The sequence below is a fragment of the Narcine bancroftii genome, chromosome 7 (assembly GCF_036971445.1).
Source record: "Narcine bancroftii isolate sNarBan1 chromosome 7, sNarBan1.hap1, whole genome shotgun sequence".
Lineage (NCBI taxonomy): Eukaryota > Metazoa > Chordata > Chondrichthyes > Torpediniformes > Narcinidae > Narcine > Narcine bancroftii.
Genome location: NC_091475.1, coordinates 67,160,989 through 67,178,848, shown reverse-complemented (window position 1 = coordinate 67,178,848; position 17,860 = coordinate 67,160,989). Strand labels below are relative to the sequence as shown.

General features: G+C 43.6%; 1 long non-coding RNA gene across 1 annotated transcript in view; it reads right to left on the bottom strand.

Moving 5' to 3' along the window:
* The window catches only part of LOC138738987 (uncharacterized), a 36,497-nt gene that overhangs the window by 8,741 nt on the left and 9,896 nt on the right, over positions 1-17,860 (bottom strand). The window contains exon 2 of the long non-coding RNA XR_011341927.1: positions 16,206-16,288. This is a non-coding gene — a long non-coding RNA (uncharacterized lncRNA). The remainder of the gene's footprint in view (positions 1-16,205; positions 16,289-17,860) is intronic.

The window sequence follows — 17,860 nt, the reverse complement described above, 5'->3', positions numbered from 1 at the left end:
GAATCTATCCCGTTCCAGGTGGAAAGTGATACATCAGACTTTGCTCTGGCAGCCACAAGTGGCAGGTAGGCTGTACCATTCAGGGCACTCCTCATTTGAGAAAGAGGCCCAAACCAATGTCGAGGCATTGCACCACTGGCACCATTACCTAGCTGGTAAACTATTCACCCTGCCGACCGACCAACGTGCAGTCACGTTCATGTTTAACAATCAAAATCAAAAACGTCAAAATATTGAGATGGAGAATTGAACTGTCCACCCATAGCTATGGCTGGGAAAACTTAATGAGCCAGCAGACAGCCTGTCCCATGGATCTCTGTCATCCCGGAGTTACCAGGTTTTTCCTCTTCATCAAAGCCTGCAACCTTCCATACTCCATCGATGAGATCAGATCCATGACAAAGAAGGTCCGCAAAAAGGGCAAGCTGCACTTCTACCTGCCAGACAGGGCACAGTTAATAAAAGCCACCATCCCTTTGAGTGCCTCAGTATCGACTTCAAAGGACCCTTGACTTCCACTGACCACAACGTGTATTTTCTCAATATCATCAGTGAGTACTCCCGGTTTCCATTTGCCTTTCCCTGCTCTGACATGAGTTGCTATATTTGGCTTCTCCATTTATATCCACAGTGACTGGAGGTCACCTTTATGACTGATGAGCTGTGCCAATACCTATTGGCCAGAGGCATTGCCACAGGCAGGACCATGAGCTACAACCCCCAGGGGAATGGGCAAGAGGAAATGGCAAATGCCATGGTTGGAAGGCTGTCCTCCTGGCCCTGTGGTCAAAAGGTTTCCCGGTGGCAGGAGTCCTCCCAGAGGCACTCCATTCCATCAAGTCCCTGCTCTGCACGGCCACGAATGCCATACTGCATGAAAGTATGTTTTCCTTTCCCATAAAATCTGCGACTGGGCGTGGCTGACATTCTCAGGGCCCATCCTACCCTGGAAGCATGTGAGGAGATGCAAGTCTGACCCTATGGTCGAAAGGGTCCACTTCGTCCATGCCAATCCCCAATATGTCCACGTGACATATCCTGACGGATGTAAGATACTGTCTCTCTCCGGGACCTGGCTCCCCCAGGGGCCTTGGAGACCTCTGCGGATCACCCCACACACCATGAACATGCATGATACACCTGACCCTTGGTACCCTGCTCCTGCTCCACCACAAGGGAGGATACACCAGAGTCATTGGTGCCTACCCATCATCCCACACCAATGAGTATGTACAGGTGCCCGTGACTGTCCAGGACCACGTCACTACACCTCAGCCACAACTGGTACTACTATGGTCCCAATGAATGACCAGACTGCCTGAGAGACTTAATTTGTGACTTTGTAAGTTCCTTCATCTGCTGGACTCCTTTTAAAAAAACAAGGGATGAATGTGTAAACTACTCTTTGCGTAGATTGTCTGGTCAGGCACACCCATTGGTCGACTATACCTGTGGCCCCTCTCACAGGCCCCTAGATAAAGATGACTACCACAGCCCCCTCCTCACTGCAGGACAGTCGAGCCTTTGTTCTTCAGTAAATAAAAGCCTATTGGTTTCTTAAAAAGCCATTGATGGTGCTTCACCCCGGCCCTCCCTGATGGTTGTATGATTGTTGCTGATCACTTCAATCCTGCCAACTTTCAAGATTCAAGGATGACATGGTTGATGTAGTGGTTATTGCAATGCCTTTACTGCGCCAGCGATCAAACAAGGGTTTGAATCCCATGCTGTTGGTAAAGAGTTTGTACGTTCTCCCCGTGCTTGCATGGGTTTTCCCTGGGGGCTCCAGTTTTCTCCCACTATTTGAAACGTACTGGGCGCATAGGTTAATTGAGTGTAAATCAGGCAGCACGGACACGTGGGCCGAATTGGCCAGTTACCGTGCAGCATGTCTAACTTAAAATTAAATTAGAATTACCGGTAAATTAAATGATGTTTATTCTATGTAATAAAATGGAAAATGTGAGATTACATGAAACTTCCTTTTGACTGCCATAAGGACAGCCAGAGAAGGAGAAGCCAAAGAGTGTCCGCCCAAGGTCCCTGAGTGTCTGTGGTTTCGTCTCCAGTGCTCCCAAGCCCTCTGCAGCCACACAGTCCAGTCCAAACCATCGGCAACCTGAGCTTCAGATTTGAAACTCTGACACAATCAGAAAGCCTTCAGTGCCCTCTCACATCTCAGTTCCAAAACCTGCTACCCCTTCAGCCAGTCTCAAGCCAGTCTTCAGCGGTTCGCAGCCTGGTGTGAGGCCTTTGACCACAGTTTTCAGCAGCCCACATCCTATGTGGACACCTCACCTCGAGTCACCAACAGCCCACTTCTTTTAGCCTCAGACCCCCTCACTGGTCTGCCACCAAGGTCAGCCTCCCATGCTTCTCCTTCTCAAATGGGAGGATTGAGTCCCCTTTTTCTGGTGCCCTATGCTAGTCCTTTGCTTCCCGGCATTTGCAACCACTCTTTGCCACTGCCAATCATAGGCGCTGCCATCTTGGGTCATGGGATTTTAAAATAAACCACTGTCGCCTTCTTCAACAAGCCGTTTAATGCCTAAACAGACTAACAGCAATCAGCCAGGGCATTTGGGAATTTTCTCCCCGCTCTCCACAGATCCACACCAGTGGCAGATCTTGGCGGCACCTCTATTTATTTTTAAAACAGCCACATCTCCAACAGCATGTAAACTTTGCAAATGGGGGAGAGAAGGTCTACACAAATGTCCCTGGAGCACACAAGGCCATGTTTCCCTCCCTCCCTCACCTTGTATACCCAGACCACATATCCAATCTGCTAATCCCTGCATACAGATCAAACCCGTTCACAGGGAGTTCAGGACTTGTCCAGAGAAAGCCACAGCAGCGCTGAGCAACTGCTTCAAAACCACGGATTGGAGTCAATTCAGGGAGGTGGCCACAAACACAAACTCACAGTCCCGGAGTTCCTTTGGGTTGAAGGGTGTCATTGCTCCATGCCTTGACATGGGAACTGGTGCAAATTTTACAAGCTGCTCCCGCAGTCTGCCTGACTTCAGTCGGTGGCACCTCCTGTCCGCATGCTGCGGGCACGAACTCCCCAGGTACAATAAACGAGGCTCCATAAATCAACTCTGCCGATGAGGAGTTGAGATCCTCCTTGGGTGTTTTTCTTATACCCAGGAGGACCAGGACAGCTCGTCCACCCAATTAGATCCCTGGAGGTGGGCCATCAGTGCAGCCTTCATGTACCTATGTAACTGCTCCATCAGGCTATTCGACTGCAAGTGGCAGGCTGTTGTGTGGTGGAGCTGCATTCACAGCAGTCATGATAAAACATCCCAGAGTGCGGAGGTAAACTGTGGACCTCTGTCGGAGGTGATGTATGTGGGTAGGCCAAACTGAGATACCCAGGCAGAAATAAAAGCTCTGGTGCATGAATCAGTTGGTGAGTCCATCATAGAAACCACCTCTGGCGGCCACCTAGTAAATTTGCCACTGACCATTAATGAGTACCTAGACCCTCGTGACACCAGAGGCAGGCCAACAATGTCGACATGTATATGGTCGAATCTGCGCTGAGATAGCTGGAAAAGCTCCAGTGGCGCCTTCACATGCCTTTGCACTTTTGCAGTCCATGCATGTCTTTGCCCAGTATTTGTCCTGTTTATTGAGTCCATGCCATACAAACTTGTCGGTTATCAGGCGGACTCTCACTCAAATGGAAGGGTGGGACATTTCGTGAATGGCATCAAAAATATAATGTCTCCACACAGCAGGGACATCAGGGTGAGACAGACCTGTGGAAATGTCACATGGGAAAGTGGTTCCTTACAGCTCAAAGGCTACATCCTTGAATTGGAGGCTTGTGACAGCAGTTCTATAAGCCGGGAATTTGTCGTCCTGGCACTGAGCTTTGGCAAGCGCCATGTAGTCTACATCCGGAGAGAGGGCATATACTGCTTGAACAGAGGAGCGGGACAGCACATCAGCCACCACGTTACTCTTACCGGAGATGTGTTTTATCCTGGTTGAAAACTCAGATACGTAAGATAGGTGATGTTGCTGGAGAGCTGACCAGGGATCTGATGCCTTTGCAAAGGTGAACATTAGTGGTTTGCGGTCAGTAAAAACTGTGAAGTCCCTTCCTTGAAAAACAAATAGCGCAAGTGTCTGACCGCTAGGTACAGCACTAGCAGTTCCCTAACGAGTGTACTGTATTTTGTTTCCGGAAGGTGGAGGTACCTACTAACAAAATACTAGAGGCTTCCATTGTTTATTGGCGTACTGTTCCAAAACCCTGCCTACTGCCGCGTTGAACATGTCTATCGTCAAGGTGGTTGGTGCATCCTTTTGTGGATGGACCAGCAATGTTGTCTTCGTTAGGGTGTCTTTGCTCTGCTGGAAGCTACCATCATCTTCTTTGTCTACTCGAGTTCTTTGGCATCACTGGACATGAGGTCAATGAGGTCATAATATGAGGAGCAGAGGGTAGAAAGTGACGAAAGAAATTGACAAACCCCACAAATTCCTGGAGTCCTTTGATGGAATCGAGCCTTGTGTATGAGGATAGCTTCCATCTTGCTAGGCAGTAAAACAACACCTGGCTGCTGGTCTGATGTCCCAAGAACTCTGTAATAAAGGAATGTCTGAATTTGCACTTGGCAGGGTTCACTGACTTCAGTCGGTGGAACCTCCTGTCCGGAGGTAGCAGAGTAAATGCAAATGATGCAGGTGTTCTTTGTGGGGGGTGGCTGGTGATGAGTATGTTGTCCAAGTATACAAAAAGGAAGTCCATGCAATGCCCCACTGCGTCCATCAGGTACTGAAATGTTTGTGTAGCATTTTTGAGCCCAAAACCCAATATCAAAAATTTGAAGAGCCCAAACGGTGTTATGATGATCTTGGGCACATCCTCCGGGTTGACAGGGATTTGGTGGTACCCACGCACCGTTAATTTTAGAAAATATCCTGGCCCTATGAAGATTTGCTGTAAAGTCCTATATATCTTTCTTTGGCTTGGCTTCGCGGACGAAGATTTATGGAGGGGGTAAAAAGTCCACGTCAGCTGCAGGCTCGTTTGTGGCTGACAAGTCCGATGCGGGACAGGCAGACACGATTGCAGCGGTTTCAAGGGAAAATTGGTTGGTTGGGGTTGGGTGTTGGGTTTTTCCTCCTTTGCCTTTTGTCAGTGAGGTGGGCTCTGCGGTCTTCTTCAAAGGAGGTTGCTGCCCGCCAAACTGTGAGGCGCCAAGATGCACGGTTTGAGGCGTTATCAGCCCACTGGCGGTGGTCAATGTGGCAGGCACCAAGAGATTTCTTTAGGCAGTCCTTGTACCTTTTCTTTGGTGCACCTCTGTCACGGTGGCCAGTGGAGAGCTCGCCATATAACACGATCTTGGGAAGGCGATGGTTCTTCAATTCTGGAGACGTGACCCATCCAGCGCAGCTGGATCTTCAGCAGCGTGGACTCGATGCTGTCGACCTCTGCCATCTCGAGTACTTCGACGTTAGGGGTGTAAGCTATATATAGAGCATAAGGTAATGGTCTGCAGTGGTAGCATCATTGAGACACATGTAATCCCCGCAAGGTCTCCAGCCTGCCATGGCTTTGGGGTCTATATATAGTGGGGAGGCCCATGGGTTATTAGACCTGCGTATGATTCCAAGATGCTCCATTTTGTGGAACTCTGATTTTGCAAGCCTCAACTTGTCAGGCATCTGGCTTGGGGGAGGATGTGGTGTGTAACTGGGGAATGACATTGTCCGGAAACTCTGCAAGAAGCTTGGTGAATTCATTGTTCGAGTTCTCCATGGTGTTCAGGGAGTGAGTAGTTTGGATTTTCCAAAGCAGAAAGTCTGAAAAGTTATGGTGTTCACTATCAGTAAGTGGGCTCTGAGGAAGTTTAGACAACAGCCGGGACACAGCATCAAGAATGAACTTCAATGTGAATTTATTATTGCTGAATTTCAGGGGTATTGTTCGTGTGCCTATGTATGAATCGAACTGTTATTCACCACATTGAGCGCAGGTCCTGTGCTCCTGGTAGTGGTGTCAAAGCCTGAAGGAGGAAGGACACTAACCTCCACACCTGTGTTGACTATAAATTTGCACTGAGAGAGTTTGTCCCAGACTTAGAGTAGGCTGTTACAGTGGCCAGCCATTATAGGCATTGTCATGGAGTCATGGTTGTCCGTGGGAATGTCCATCCTCGATGCAGGTACTCGTGGAGCCTGGTTCTTTGGATGTGATGTAGCACTAATTTCTGTAGGCCTTGCACCTTGCTGTTTTGCACGCCACAGAATATCTGCATGGGCGGCCACTGTTCAAGGGTTATTAAAGTCCTCATCAACCAACATGAGGCGGATGGATATCTTCTGACACATGCTCTGAAATCCACTTCTTGAAGAGCAAGCAAGCCCTATGGCTGTCTGCCAGTGACAACATTTCATTCATTAACTCCAAAGGGGCACTGTCCCCAGGCCATCAATGTGGATGAGCTGTGCAGCTCGCTTGCATCATAAGAGACTGTAAATCTGGAGAAGGTGGGCTTTTAGGGCTTCGTACTTACTGAGAACTGGTGGGTCCCGAAGGAAATTCACTAATTGACTGGCCGTGTCCTGGTAGAGGCATTTACCACATGATAGTACTTAGTGGCATCCACTTCTCTCTAGTGAATGTGGAACTGTGCCTCAGTCTGCCTGAACCAAACTTCAGGTTGCGTAGTCCAAACAACAGGCAGTTAGAGGGAAACCGCTGTGTTGTCCATGTTGAATCCAAAATCCGTTTGGGGCCATCAGGGTCACCAATAGAGTAGTTGGGTTGCAATGCGAAATGAAGAATGAGAAAATGATCAGATGTAGTTGAGTTGAAGTTCAATAAAAGTCATTTTACTCAAACAGTCACGCACAGCATTTTAAAAACCCGCATGGTCCATCGCATTGTGACGTCACTCAGAAGCTCCCAAATTGGTTCGATTAAGCCTCTGGTGAACCACTACAGAGGCATGTGTACTCTATGTATGTGTGTGCATGTACTGCATTCTAGAGAAATGCTGTTTCATCTGATTGTACATGTATAGTCATATGATAAGAAATTAACCTGAAGCTCAAGACTATCCAAACCTTCTCTCGGATAATTAGGGAATAGCAACAAACATTCTCTCATCCTGAAAAAGCAGAATAAATTAAAACCAAGGCCCAAAATAAAAATGAGAAACTACTTTAGTTGTGATTGGCAACACACAGCTTGCAGGGTTATAGAAAAGTAATTAGTCCAGCTTTTTAAACCTTTGAAAGGATAGTTTGCAGGAAGAAGAGAGCAGTGAAAAGGGATTGAGTGGATTCTTCTTCCAGCATCAGACATATGCTTGGTGGTGGTAATTAAAAGAGACTGCAGATGCTGGAGAAGTGGAGTAACATACAAAATGCTGGAGAAACTCAGGAGGTCAGGGAGCATCCATGGCAGGCCACAGGTAGGTTATGTTTCAGGAGTGATGAGTCAGGATTCTTGATCAGGGGTTTGGGCCCGATTCATGCTGCCTGACCAGCACCATGTGGTGTTGCACACTCTTTCCTTTCCTGTACTGCAAAATCTCCATGAGTCTGCCTTACGAAGTCCTACAGGAGATGGGCTCAACCCACAGGTGTTAAGGTTTGTCAGGGTATATGAGGAGCAGGACCTCAGTAACATGCCAAGACTCCAATGAGGCATTACCTTGCCCAGGATGATTGGACCCACATATCTACTCTGGATTGGGTGCCTGTCTTTGGAAAGAATAGTTCAGCAAGATGTGCAAATCTATAACTGGAAATCCCAACTTTGAATTTTCAAGGCAGACTCTGCTTGCTGCTATTGCAATAGTGGATCTTGTAGTTGAAAGGCTCTCTTCAAAAAGATGGCATCTGAATTGGAGGGGGACTAACATCCTTGTGGGCAGGTTTGCTAATGCTGCTCCAGTGGGTTCAAACTAGATTTGCAGGGCAAGGGGAGCCAGAGGGTCAGAGCAGATAGAGGAGTGGAGGAGGGAAAAGATTATGTGAAAATTGCATGCACCGTTAGAAGTCAACGGGTTGTACGTGGTGGAAATGTTCTCAGGTGCATCTATTTCAATGCAAGGAGTATTGTAGGAAAGGCAGACGAGCTTAGAGCGTGGATTCGCACATGGGATTATGACATTGTGGCCGTTGGTGAAACTTGGTTGTAGGAGGGACAGGACTGGCAGCTCAATTTTCTGAGCTTCCATTACTTTAGATGCAAAAGAATGAGAGCGAGTGGATGAAAAGGGGAGGAGTGGCATTGGTCTTCAGGGAAAATATCACAACTGTTTTCAAGCAGGTCATACCTGAGAACTTGTCTACTGAGGAACAGGAAAGATATAACCACACTTATGGGGTTACATTATAGACCACTCAATAGCCAGTGAGAATTGGAGGGGAAAATCTGTAGAGTTAGCCGACAGCCGCAGGAAGCATAAGGTTGTGATTGTAGGAAATTTTAACTTTCCACATATTGACTGGGACTCCATTACTGTAAAAGGGTTGGATGGCTTGGAGCTTGTCAAATGTGTTCAGGAAAGTTTTCTACATCAATATAGAGAGGTACCAACTGGAGAGAGTGCAAAACTGGATCTCCTATTAGGGAACAAGTCAGGACAGGTGACAGAAATGTGTGTACAGGAACATTTTGGGTCCAGTGACCATAATACCATTAGTTTCAAATTTATTATGGGGAAGGATAGGTCTGATCTTGGGTTAAGATACTAAATTGGAGAAATGGCCAATTTTGAGGAAATGAGAAAGGATCTAGAATGTGTGGATTGGGATAAGTTGTTTTCAGCAAGGATGTGTGAGGTAAGTGAAGGACCTTGAAAGGTGAAATTATGAGAGTGCAGAGTTTGTATGTTCTGTTCAGGATTAAAGGTAAGGTTAACAGGCATGGTTTTGGAGGGATATTATGGATCTTGTTCAGAAGAAGGGAGAGGTGTATAACAGGTATAGGCACCATGGAGCAAATGAGTTTCTTGAGGAGTATAATGAATGCAAGAAAAACCTCAAGATTTAAATATAAAGATAAAAAAGGAAACATGGGAGAAATTATGTTCTGGAATGATGAGAAATACAATAAATACGAGGCTACGTATGATACAATATAACTGGTTACACAGACTATACATTACACCTCAAAAGTTAAATAAATGGGACCCAACAGTATCTGATAGATGTTTTTGATGTAAAAAAGAAATGGGAACAACAATTCATGCAATCTGGACATGTGAGAGAGTAGAAAAATTTTGGGAAGATCTCAATCAGATATTAAATAAAATAACAGAAAACAATATACCAAAGAATCCAGAGATCTTTCTCCTAAGTAACATAAAAAACAAAGAATTTGGAATTGATTTGGAGGATGCACAAAAAAGATTTGTTAAGATAGCTCTAGCCATAGCAAAAAAATGTATTATGTCAACCTGGAAATTGGAAGATAATTTGAAAATACAACAATGGTATATAGAAATGAATAAATGTATTCCATTAGAAAAAATAACATATAGTTTAAGAAATAATATTGAAATATTCGAACAAATATGGGAGCCTTACATTAAATACAATAGCGAAAACCTACCGGGGACAAGCATTAAGTTGATGGAAGGAGAAGGAAAGAAAAGAATGGACTCAGTAGAATTTCTGGTGTATTTTTGTTGAATGACAACATTGTCTGACTGGCTTAATGTAACCTAGATTGTATACCTAAAATGGATGGGAGGGGGGGTGGGGGGGTGGCTTGGGAGGAGAGGGGGGGGGGTAGAAAAAGTCACTGTATATGTGTGAAAAAGAAAAAGTGTGTATCATGGCTAATGTGATTTATGGTGTGAAAAATAAAAAATTTTTATAAGAAAAAAAAACATGTTGATCTTCCAGGCTTCAGGAGTGGGTGCAGCCATGCAGATAAAAAGTGGCAATCTAATGCTCTACCTTCACTGCTACGTACTGAGGAACCAGGATCTGTGTAATAACCCTGCGAATACTTGAAGGTTCAAAGTGTCATTGGTGCTATGCACAGAGAATGTGTTGATTTGTTGACATGATGAATGTGGACTGGATGACATGATGAATGTAAAGAGAGCCATGTTCTGCTTTGTATTTCTTGAACATGTTTTTAATGAATAAAGGTTATTATGTAGAAAAAAAAAAGAAAGAAAGAAATCAGGAGGATAAAAGAAGATGAGGTGGCTTTGGCCGACAAGGTAAAGGAATATCCTAAGGGTTTCTACAAGTATATTAAGAGCAAAAGAATAGTGAGGGACAAAATTGGTCCCCTTTGAGATCAGAGTGGTCGGCTTTGGATGGAGCCAAAAGAGATGGGGAAAATCTTAATTTTTTGTATCATCAGTAGTCACTCAGGAAACAGGCACAAAGTCATGGGATGTAAGGAAAACAAGCAGTGAGGCCATGGAACTGAAATAGATTGAAAGGAAGAAGTGCTTTGCTGTCTTCAATCAAATAAAAGTGAATAAATCCCCAGGGCCTGACAAGATGTTCCTTCAGGCTTTGAGGGAGGCTAATATAGAAATTTCAGGATCTCTGGCAGAAATATTTAAAATGTCCTTAGCCATGGTTGTGGTGCCAGAGGATTTGAGGATAGCTTGTGTTGTTCAGTTGTTTAATAAAGACTCCAAAGGTAACCCTGGAAATTATAGGCCGGTGACCCTGACATCAGTAGTAGGTAAATTATTGGAAGCTGTTCTAAGAGATATACAATTACTTGGATAGCTAGGCACTGATTAGGGATAGTCAACACAATTTTGTGTGTGGTAGGTCAGGTTTGACCAATCTTGTAGAGTTTTTCAAGGAGGTTACTAGGAAAGTTGATGAATATGTTGTGTACATGGACTTTAGTAAGGCCTTTGACAAGGTACTACATGGAAGGGTTAGTCAGGAAGGTTCAGACACTTGGTATTCGTGGTGAAGTAGTGAACTGGATTCAACAATGGTTGGATGAGAGAAACCAGAGAGCAGGGGTGGATGATTGCTTCTCAGACCAGAGGCCTGTGATTAGTGGGGTGCCTCAGGAATCGGTGCTGGGATCATTGTTGTTTGTTGTTTATATCAATGATCTGGATGATAATGTGGTAAATCAGCAAGTTTGTGGATGACACTAAGATTGGAGACATTGTAGACAGTGAGGAAAGTTTTAAAAGCTTGCAAAGGGATCTGGACCAGCTGGAAGAATGGGTTGAAAAATTGCAGATGGAATTTAATGCGGACAAGTGTGAGATGTTGCATTTTGGGAGGACAAACCAAGAAAGGACGTATTTATGGTAAATGTTCGGGCACTGAGAAGTTCGGTAGAACAAAGGGATCTAGGAATGAGATACATAATTCCCTAAAAGTGACATCACAGGTGGATAGGATTGTAAAGAGAGCTTTTGGCACATTGGCCTTCATAAATCAAAGTATTGAGTACAGGAGTTGGGATGTCATGTTAAAGTTGTTTAAGACATTGGAATATTGTGTGCAGTCTTGATCACCTAACTACAGGAAAGATATCAATAAGGCAGAAAGAGTGCAGAGAAGATTTACTAGGATGTTGCCCTGAACTTCAGGAACTGAGTTTCATGGAAAAATTAAGCAGGTTTGGACTATATTCCCTGAAGCAGAGAAGAATGAGGGGAGATTTGATAGAGGTATAGAGGTATTTAAAATTACGAGGGAATAAACAGAGTAAGTAGGCCAGCTTTTTCCACTGAGGGGAGGTGAGATACAAACCAGGGGAGATGGATTAAGGGTGAAAGGGGAAAGGTTTAGGGGGCACATGAGAGGAATGCCTTTTCACAGAGAATGGTTGGGTTCTGGAACGAGCTTCCAGCTGAGGAATGAATGTGGGCTCAATTTTAACATTTAAGTAGAATTTGGACATGTACATGAATGGGAGATGTATGAAGGGCAATGAGCTGGTTGCAGGTCAGTGGGACTAGGCAAAAAAAATGGTTCAGCACAGACTAGAAGGGCCCAGGTGGCCAGTTTTTGTGCTGTAGTGTTCTATGGTTTTGATGCTGGAACTGACAAGGCCTGGGTAAGTGGTAAGTGGTTTGTGAAGTCCGCACCTCTTCAATTTGGCATGATTCCTTTCTGTCACTGCAAATACACCACTCTCCTCAAAGCCACAATGCCCAGAATGTCACCAACCATCCTTTAGCATAGATCTTGGCACTTTTGTTAGACCAGGGTAGGAATGGAGGGTAGTGAGTCTTGTGCCTGTGTTTAAGGAGGGGTGAAATGACAAGCCAGTGACTTATAGGCTTGTGAGTCTAATCTCCGTGGTGGGAAAATTACAGAAGTGATACTCAGAGATTGAATTTATTTGAGAAGGCAAGGGCTTATTATAGAGTAACAGAATAGGTCCTTTGGCCTGACTTGATCATGCTGAACTAATTGGCATTTGCCTGCATTTGGTCTATCTAAACTTATCTAATCTATATTTCTGTCCTTCGAGGTTTTGAACTTCAAATTGTTCCCACTTCCACATTTTCATCCAGCAGTTTATTCCAGATTTGGACCTCTATCTCAGTAGAAGAATTTGCCCTTCTGGTCCCTCTTAAATCTCTTCCCACTCACCTTAAACCTATGCCAACTAGTTCTGGAATCATTTACCCTGGAGAAAAAGACTGAGTTTTCACTTTATTCATGGTCCTCATGATTATTTCTACAAGTGGACCTCCTACAGTCTAGGGAATGAAGACCCAGCCTATCCAAACACTTCCTCTAACTGAATCCCACAAGCCATGAATTTTCTCTGTCTACCCAAATTATTAATGTCCTTCTGATATCTGGATGAATAAAACTGCATTAAGAACTCTCGGCGTGGGCTTGCTAATGCCTTGCAGAGCTGAACCATGAGTTCCCAACTTAATACCCAGGTATTAAGTACCCAATGAAGGCAAGTATGCCAGAAGTCTTCTCCTCCCAAATTGCTTCTTAGGGGAACTATGCACCTGTACCAGTGATTCTACCTCTCTGTTCTACAACACTCCTCAGGATCTTGCCATTTACTGTGCAAGTCCTGTCCAGGCTTGAGTTACCAAAGTACAACTCCTCATAAATCCATTTGCCACTCCTGTTGTAGACATGGATGTCCTTCCTCACTGTCCACTACATCAGCAATTTAGGGAAAGTCAGCGTAGGAAAGAGTGGTTCAATTATTTGGTGAATTAGTGAGAGGGGTCCATGTACAAGCTGGAGAGTTTGCACTGACTAAGATGTTTTAGGGGGGATGAACACCTGTCAGATTGATTTAAATGTAAAATCCAATCGAAGGCCCACTTCAAATTCTAGGTTATGTTTAATTGTTCTGCAGATCTACAGATGCACCTTTGAAAGTGTCCTGTCAGGGAGCAAAACGGTATGGTCCAGGAACAGCTCTGCCCAAGACTGCAAGAAACTCCAAATTGTGAATTTGATTCAGTCCATCACACACACTCCCCTCTCCTCCATCAATAACTCCCACTGCCTTGGAAAACAAGCCCACATATTATAAAACACATCCTGCCCCTTCATTCCACTCTGATCAGGAAGAAGATATTTTAGGACAAGATGGCACACCACCAAATTCAAGGACACTTTTGTTCCTACTGTTATCAGTCTACTGAATCAACCTAAATAATGAAATTGTTGCCTTGCTCTGTACCAATGGATCTCTCTATTACTCAACATGTGTGGTTGCTGCATTGTGAGTAAAATGTCTCTGTTCAAGCCCTTCAGCCCCCAATGTGGTGCCGAGCTATGTAAACCTGCTCTACAACAATCTATTTTCCCCTACCTCACACCCATAGTCCTCTATTTTCCTTACAGCCATGAGTCAATCTTAAAGCCTTTGAATGCCCCTGTTGTAGAAGGCTCCACAATGACCTGCAGCAATGCATTCCAGGTGCCCACCACTTTCTGTGCATAAAAAAAAAACCCTGATATCTCCCTGGACTTTATATAGATGTCCTCTGATGTTTGCTATTATCACTCAGGTGGAACAGGTGCTGGCTGTTCACCATAACTTGGCCCCTCATAATCTTATGTGTCTCTGTTAAGTAACTTCTCATCCTTGGCCACTCCAAAGAGTTAAGCTCTGTCAACCTTGCTTCATTTGACATGTTCTCCAATCCAGGCAACATAATGGTAAAACACATGGAAATTCTGGAGGAACTCAGCCAGTCTTGCAGCGTCCATAATATCACCAATGTTTCAGGCCTGAGCCCTTCATGAAGGTATAAGCAAAAAGAGGGAAGGCACCTGAATAGGAGAAGGAGGAGTCCAGACCAACAAACAGTGTTAATTGGATATGATAAGAGGAAAAGTGAGAATCTACAAACCAACTCCCACAGCTACTTCAACTACACCTCATTCCCACCTGGTCCCTTGTCAGGATTCCATTCCCTTCTCTCAAATCCTCTCCCTCCATCGCATCTACTCCCAGGACGAGGTCTTACATGCCAGATCATCAGAGATGTCCTCTTTCTATAAGCAATATGGCTTTTCCTCTACCACCATCAACTTGGACCTCATCCGCATATCCTCCATTACCCACACATCTCCCCTGGCCCCTCCGCCCCCACAGGCAAGGATTCACCTACCACCCCACCAGCCTCCAGTCCACCATATCCTCCTCTGCCACCTATTATGTGATCCCACCACCAGACACATAGAGTATTTCCCTCTCCTCCCCTCTCCACCTTTCACAGGGACTAATCCTTCCATCAGTCTCTTGTCAATTCCTCCCCCCACCAATTGTCTGCTTGGCATCTACCCTGTGTCCACATCTACTCCACTTGCACCCACACCTTTTCCCTCCATAGGGGTCATCTTCTGCATCCAGTGCTCCTGTTGTGGTCTCCTCTACATCGGAGAGACTTGTTGCAGACTGGGAGATCACTTTGTTGAGTACTTGGCCCTGATCCCAGTGGCCACCCACCAATTCTCCATCGCATTCCCTTGCTGACATGTCTATCCATGGTCTCATGTATTGCCAGACTGAGATCACCCGCAACATGAAGTAACAACACCTCATCTTCCAACTGGGCCTCCTCCAACCAGATGGCATTAACATCAACTTCTCTGGTTTCCATTAACCACCCCCCTTCTATTTCCCCCTGTCAACTTCCCCAGCTCATCCTCTCTCTCTCTCTCTCTCTCTCTCTCTCTCTCTCTCTCTCTCTCTCTTCTGCTCTTTTCACAGAGTCAAAATCAATTCTTAGCTTTCCTCTTATCATATCTAATTAGCATCTTTTGCTAATCTAGATGCCTCCCCTCTCATTATTCAGTCTTTATTCAGATGCCTTCTTGTATTTCCTTTTACCTTGAAGTAGAGATCTGGCCTGAAACGTTGATAACATATCTTTACCTCCACATTCCTCAACCTTTGTATCATCTTCATATTTACTGATCTATCCCTCTCCTTTTTCATTAAAGTCACCAAGATCAGGGGTTCCAGAACAGATCCCTGTGTAACACCACTGGGCACTGAGCTCCAGGGCTTCTGTTCACTACTACCCTTTGCTCTCTGCAGCTAAGGCAATTCTGAATCCAAGCAACCAAGATCCCATGTCTCATGACTTTCTGAATGAGTCTACCATGTCTTTCTTTTTGAATATTTTATTTAAAATATTAAAACCATGATACAATAAGAAAAGCAAATAATACATGATCAGTAAAGAATACATGGTATATATAAATGCAATATTCCCCTCCTACCCACCCTCCCCCATTCCAACCCTCCGCCCCACACTATCTCCCTATACCCCTTCCCCCAAACCTCTCTACCCAACTAACCTTAACCCTAAAAGAGAAAAAGAAGAAAATGAAAGAAAGGAGATACAAACCTCAATAAGATAATTGATTACCATGGATGAGAGAAACACCACCACAGTGTGGCCGGAGAATTCAAAGTTTTAAAGCCAGATAATCCAAATAAGGGTTCCAAATTTCCCAATTTAAAAAAATAATTATCATGTAGATTATATGTTATTTTTTTCAATGGAATACAAGATCTCAATTCCATATGCCATCTATGTAAACTCAAATCAGTCTCATTTTTCCAAGTAATTGCTAAACATTTTCTTGCTCCAGCCAATGCTAGTCCTAAAAACACAATTGAAACCTAGTTAATCTCAATTTCAAACTCAACTTTTTAATATTACCTAACAAAAATACTGATGGATCCAATGGAAATTTAACTTTAAAAATACCTTCTTTAAGTCGCATCCAAAAAGGTTTTACCATTTCACATAAACAAGTAGAATGTAAAAGAGAGCCAACTTCCTTCTGACATCTAAAACATAAATATGAAGAAATTAAATTATATCTCTTTAATTTTTCTGGAGTTAAATATAATTGATGAATAAAATAATAATGAATTAATCTATTTCTCATGTTAACAATTTATCTCACATTAACATATTTAGTCATATTATCTTTACATAGGTTCCCTCAATTTTCTTGATTAATTGCTATCCCTAAATTTTTCCCACTTCAATCTAGACTTTTGTAAATCTAACTTAAGCATTTTATTCTGTAATAATGAATACATTCCAGATACAATCTTTTCTTCCCAACTGCTATTAGTAAAATTTCAAATTGAGATCGTCTTAGCAGCCTTAAGGCATGTCCAAAATTAAACAAAGCTCTAACTTGATAATAATAAAAAAGAGTATTAATGATATTTCATATTTTTATTTCATTCTTTGAAAAGAAATAAAATAACCTGGTTAACAATCTTGTGCAACTTTAATCCCCTTTTGATCCCATAATTTCAAAAACTGATTATTAAACATAAAAGGAAAAGTTTATTCTGATCTAAAGTTGACCTACTTGAAGTTTCCCCTTGTGTTCCCATTGCTTCATTTATCATATTCCATAATTCCATCAAGTGTGCCAAAATAGGTGAATTATGTTTACATAATAACTTGGAATTCTATTTATAAATAAACTGATCCATCTTCTTCTCACCAATTTGAGTTAATTCAATATTTGCCCATAACAATGATTTTTTCAAATCAACATGTCCACATCCATCTCTTTAACCAATTTCTTTTGTCATTTCCTTGAAAGACTCAGTTAGATTCAGGCATGATCTGCCTTTCACTGACTATCCCTCAGAAGATTATGCTCATGAACCTTTCCCCCAATAGTTTGGCCACCACTGATGGAAGACTGCTCTATAATTCCAAGGATTAACCCTCTTATCTTTCTGAAACAAGAGGAATACATTTGCCATTCTCCAATCCTCCACTACCTCCCCTGAGGCAAGGGATCATCGCCAATGGCCCAGCAATCATCCATCCATTTTTTAAATAAACTGGAGAATATCCCAGGACTTACCAATCCAAATGTTTCACTTCCTCTTTCTTAACTTCAACATGCTCCATTTCAATAGCCTCTTCTATACTAACCTCATATTCATCAAAGTTCCTCTCCTGAGTGAACTCTGAAGCAAACTATTCATTTGGGCTTTCCCTAGCTCCTCTGCCTCCAGAAACATGGTTCACTCCCCTTTATCTTTGAGTATCCCTACCCTCACTCTCATCAATCCTCTGTTCTTTATGTACAGGTAGAATGCTTTTGGGCTTTCCTTAAACTTACTTGCCAAAGTCTTCTTATGCCTCTTCCATCTCTCCTCAGTCCTTTTCAAGTTATTTCCTTGCTACCATATAAATGTTGGCCCTTCATTTTGCTTTCTAAACCATATGTATGCTTCCTTCTCTTCCTGACAAGCAGTACCACCTCTCTTGTCCACCATGGGTTTTTACCCTACCATATTTTCCCTCCCTCAGTGGGACAAACCTATCCAAGTCCACACACAACGTGGTTGCCAAACATACTTCATTGCTATCTTAATCCCAGG